This window comes from Peromyscus leucopus, unplaced genomic scaffold (assembly GCF_004664715.2).
Source record: "Peromyscus leucopus breed LL Stock unplaced genomic scaffold, UCI_PerLeu_2.1 scaffold_1198, whole genome shotgun sequence".
Classification (NCBI taxonomy): Eukaryota; Metazoa; Chordata; class Mammalia; order Rodentia; family Cricetidae; genus Peromyscus; species Peromyscus leucopus.
Genome location: NW_023504334.1, coordinates 7,917 through 13,625, shown reverse-complemented (window position 1 = coordinate 13,625; position 5,709 = coordinate 7,917). Strand labels below are relative to the sequence as shown.

The 5,709-nt window shown below is 40.1% G+C and overlaps 1 pseudogene; it reads left to right on the top strand.

Annotated features, from left to right (window-relative positions):
* The first annotated feature begins 5,066 nt into the window (after positions 1 to 5,066).
* LOC114686981 lies at positions 5,067 to 5,492 on the top strand (annotated as a pseudogene).
* The last annotated feature ends 217 nt before the right edge of the window (positions 5,493 to 5,709 follow it).

Sequence of the window (5,709 nt, the reverse complement as noted above, 5' to 3'; positions counted from 1 at the left end):
TAGTAATGGTGTGAATTGTCGTTAATGTGTATGGGTGCTTTGTCTGTAAGACTTTCTGTGCACTGCATGTTTATATGATGGCTCTAGAGGCAAGAAGAGGGCATCAGACACACTGAAGCTGTACTTACAGTTGTGTGCTGTTCTATGTATTCAGAATTGAATCCTGTTCCTCTGAAAGAGAAAAGATTGCTGTTACCTTCAAAGCAATATCTCCATCCCTGGGGAAGAGCTATAATGAAAGCATTTAGCTTGTTCTTCCAAAAACTGATAATAATGCCAGGCAAGTTAGTGCATGTTTTTAATCTCAGATCTCGGGAAGCAGGAGCAAGAAAATCTATATAAGCCTGAAGCCATTCTGGTCAATATAGTGAGTTCAGGAACTGCCATAACTACATACATAGACACTGTCTTATAAATAAATAAAGAAAGAAAGAAAAAAAAAAAAAAAAAAAAAAAAAAAAAAAAAAAAAAAAAAAAAAAAAAAAAAAAAAAAAAGAAAGAAAGAAAGAAAAAAAATAAATAAATAAATATTTACACATACACACCAAATGTTTAGTGTACTTAGCAATACCATGTACTTCGGGTTTTTAAGCAAGAGAACTAGAAATGATCTGTTTTGTTTGGTGTGCTTCTGGGGCTTTCATGGATTATAAGTCCAAGTGAGATAAGCAGTACTTTGTACAGAGAGTTGCATTTGATACCACTGTGACTGGGACCAGCATTAATGACCCATGTGGCAAAGCTCTCTTCAAATTTTAAACTTTTATTTTTTATTAACTTGTAAGACAGTGGGATTTCATGAGGCTTCTTCATTTATTTTTATTTTATTTTATTTGTTATTCAAGGCAGGGTTTCTCGGTATAGCTTTGCGCCTCTCCTGGAACTCATTCTATATCACAGGCGGGCGTTGAACTCACAGAGATCCACCTGGCTCTGCCTCCTAAGTGCTGGGATTAAAGGCATGCACCACCACCACCTGTTCTATGAGACTTCTTCATAAATTCATCGTTTTGGTTAACACATTCCTCCTCATTTTGTCATATGTGATCCGCAGTTGAACATCTAGAACACATTATTCAATTACCCATACATTATAACACTTGTGTGTTATAATATCCTCTCTTATTGCATTTTTTACATGGGTTGCAAAATAATATTCCCATGGAAATTCTTCTTGGACATCCCATTTGAATGGACCTTATAGAAGCCCCTCTTCTCCATAACTGCAACACATATTTGGAATATTCTGCCCAATTTCCTATTTCATATCACCTATATTAGAGAATATAGGTGATATGAAATAGGAAATTGGGCAGAATATCTATATCTCTAATATTGCTACCTTTATGAATCATAATGTAAATACCTAATATGCATGCTATGTGATATGTGATGCCCAACGTGTCCTGGTTAAAGAGTTGGGTGTCACTGCTCTCATAGAAGGTAAAATATTTCTTCCTGCAGAGAATACCCAGAAGCTCAGAAATAGACAATAGCTTTAAGAAGTCATAGAAACTGGTAAGATTCACTAGTGCCCTCGTGCCTCAACCATATATAATCACTAAGGACTACTGACACTGTCACAGAAGCTGAACTGCAAAGAAGATGCTTAGACCAGCCATGAAGCAGACACCAGTCAAGGTGCCTGGATGAGACAAGAAAAGACAAGCTGCCTGGAGGAGGTAGTGAGGGGTGAAAGACACTTCCAATCTCCCTTTAGTTGCCTGCAAGCTGTGCAGTGACCCCCAGGTTTCCACCTGCATTAGCCATCATCTTCAAAGGGTCATACAGCTGTCATTGAGTTCTTCATGCTTTTTGTTGTTTTTTCAAGATAGAGTTCTCTCTGTGTAGTTTTCATACCTCTCCTGGATCTTGCTCTGTAGACCAGGTTAACCTCAAACTCACAGAGATCCACCTGACTCTGTCTCCCGACTGCTGGGATTAGAGGCATGCACCACCAAAACCCAGCTCCTTCATACTTTTATAATTATTGTATCACCCATACTATTCTGTCACCCCAGTATAGTTTACTGGTCCACTAAGGTTTAAAAACTACTCAGTGGTTAAGAGCACTGTCTGCATTTTAAGAAGACTCACTTGGAATTCCTAGCACCCTCACATGGGCACTCAAACTGTAATCTCAATTCTTGGATGTCCAATGCACTCTTTTTGCCTCTGCTAGCATTAGGCCCACACATGGTGTACAGATAAACATGCAGACAAAACACTCTAATCAAGAAATCAGAATCTTTATTGGTTCTTCAATGAAGTTTTGCTGGTTTCTGAACATTTGTTGGTCATTGGTTCCTTAAGAGTGCTGAATAGATGTTTGTCATTGTTTCCACAGGAAGAGTGTCACACATCAGTGTTGTAATAGCATAGTGTAGTAGTGTTCTTCCTTTCTTTATTCATTATTTTGAGAACACTAAACTGATTTCAAAAGTTGATTCTCTAATTATAAATCCCACCCCTGGGTTTGAACTCCTTTCTCCAAATTTATGCCAACATTAGTTATCATTTAGTCTTTAATTTAATTTTTTTCACTTTACTCACAAACCCCAGTTACACTTCCCTCCATTTCTCCCACCCCCTGACCTCTCCTCATCTCACCCCCATCTTCTCCTCAGAGAGGAAAAATCCCACCTTTGTGAAATCAACAAAGTCTGGCATACCAAGTTGAGGGGGGACCAAGCATCTCCCCACTATATCAAAGCTGAGTAAGGTATCCTTCCACAGGGAGTGGGCTCCAAAATGTCCGTTCATGTACCTGGGATAAGTCCTGGTCTCACTACTAAGGACCACAGAAACAGATCAAGCCACACAACTGTCACCCATATTCAGAGGGCCTACTTTGGTTTCATGCAGATTCCCCAGCTGACAGACCAGAGTCCATGAGCTCCACTAGCTCAGGGCAGCTGTCACTGTGCTTATTTTTGTCATGATCTTGACCCTTCTTGATCATATGATGCTTCCTCCTCTCTTCACCTGGACTTCAGGAGCTCAGCTTGGTGCTTGACTGTGGCTCACTGTATCTGCTTCCATCAGTTACTGGATGAAGTTTTGTTATGACAATAATAGTCACCAATCAGATTACAGGATAAGGTAAGTTCAGTCACACTCTCCACTATTGCTAAATGTTTTAGCTGGAATGACACTTGTGGATTCCTGGGAGTGTCTCTGGTATCAGGTTTCTCCCTAACCCCATAATGGCTCTCTCTATCAAGATATCTCTTGAATTGCTTTCACTCTCCATCCCTCCCAAAACTTGGTCATCTTCATCTCTCATGTTCCGATCCCCTATTCCGTGCATTCTACACACCTCCAGTTTACCCAGGGGATCTTATCTATTTCCTCTTCCATGTGACTTTCATGCACATCCCTATTAGGGTCCTCCCATTTACCTATATTCTGGGGGGGATGTGGAGTTTAGCCTGGATATATTTTGCTTTGCATCTACTATGCACTTAAGTGTCAGTACATATCCTGTTTGTTTTTCTGGGTTTGGGTAACCTCACTCAGAATGATTTTTTTCTAGGTCCAATCATTTGCCTACAAATTTCATGATGTCATTATTTTTTTACTGATGAGAGAGAAAAGGGATTCTATGAGCAAGGGACATTATGATAAAGATGAGAAAATGTACAGAGACAACCAAACCAAACTAGTGGGAACTCATGAACAATGGACCAATACCTGTGGAGCCTCCATGTGACTGGACTAGTCCCTTGTCATAGGCAATACAGTTGTGTCACTTGATTTGCTTAAGGGGCCTCCTGCAGTGGGATCAAGACCCATCACTTGTGCATGAACAGGCTTTTTGAGCACACTGCCTATGGTGGGACACCTTACACAGTCTTGTTGCAGGGGAAGGGGCTTGGACCTGCCTCATCTGACTGTGTCAGGCTCTGCTGACTTCCCATGGAAGGCCTACTCTTGGAGGAGGTGGGAATGTTCGATCGGTTTTGTGGGAAGTTTGGGGAGAAGAGGAGAGCGGGGAGTAAGATCTGTGGTTGGTATGTAAAACCAATAGAAATTTTCTGAATAATAATAAAAGAATATTCTAGTTGAATATTTGAATTTATGTGTTGATATTTGCAAACACAGTTCCCTTAGCTATGGTAAAAAGGACATAGCTCTTCAAGTTTACATTCATGCACACTGACTTCCATGTTAATCCCCTTCCCTTTCAAGAGAATGGCATATAGGACTAGGGATTTGAAATTCCCAGAGAGCTTTTAAATATCAGTCTTGAAAGAAAAACCTGTAATGTAATTATATCCAAACTTGTCATTTTTGTGAGTTCCACAGATAAGAGTGTAAACATTCACATTTAAAAGTACCCTTTTTTATCCACCATTAATTTTCCATCTGAGATGTATGCACCCTGTTATATAAATACAATACTCTGAAAGTATCTCTGCTAAGCTTGGTGGCACAGGCCTTTAATCCCACCACTAGGGAGGAAAAGGCGGGTGGACCTCAGTGAGATGGAGGCCAGCCTGGTCTCCATAGTGAGTTTGAGAACACCCAGGGCTTCAGGATGAGACCCTGTCTCAAAACAGAGAAAGAAAAAGGAAATGTGTGTTTTTGTGCTGAGTTCTTAATGCTGCACTTATATCCTTGAAAATCACTTTATGCTATTTTATGGTATCAGATCACATATTTTCAAAGTTAGAAAAGTTATTGTAAACCTCAAAATAAAGGTGGTGGTGGCACTCGCCTTTAATCCCAGCATTGGGAAGCAGAGGCAGGTCCTTGCCAACTTGATCTAAAGGGGGAGTTTATGGACAGCTGGGACTACACAGAGAAACCCTGTTTCTAGAGCATGGGGAGGAAGGGAAAAGAAACAAAAAGGTATTATTATATAAGAGAACATTAGAAAGCATCTTTTGAATAATTATAATAACTCAACTATATCAGAAAATGTCTACAATAATCTTTTGCATCCTTGTTCCAAGATAAGCACTATGTCCATAGATGCATGAACAAAATGATTTTTGGTTCTGGCATTTTCTTTTATTTAAGACCTGAACTCACAGCTGCCTCCCTGCCACTAGTGGAAGAAGATGGCTGAAGGTGGAGCGGCTGACCTGGACACCCAGCTTTCTGACATCAGGATGCTGCTCAAAACCCAGCTCCTGAAAGGGTACATCTGGTATCTAGTAGATAGTCACTGGTTCAAACAGCGGAAAAAATATGTTGGCTTTGACAGTTGGGATAAATGCCAAATGGGAGATCAAAATGTCTATCCTGGACCATCGATAACTCTGGCCTTCTCAAAGATGGCAATGCCCAGTCACTTAAGGAGCACCTTATTGATGAGTTGAATTATATACTGTTGCCAACTGAGGCTGGAATAAACTCGTCAGCTGGTACACACTGATGGAAGGCCAAGAGGCAATAGCAAGAAGGTGGTAGAGCAGGGCATGTATGTGAAGCACTGCAAAGTAGAAGTCTATCTCACAGATTTGAAGCTCTGTGAAAATGGAAACATGAACAACGTGGTAACTCAGAGATTTAGCAAAGTGGACACAGTAGACACAATTGAAAAGGAAATAAGAAAAATCTTCAATATTCCAGATGAAAAAGAGACTAGATGTGGAACAAGTATATGAGTAGTACATTTGAGACGCTGAATAAACCAGATAGCACCATTCAGGATGCTGGCTTATATCAAGGACAGGTGTTAGTGATAGAACAAAAAAATGA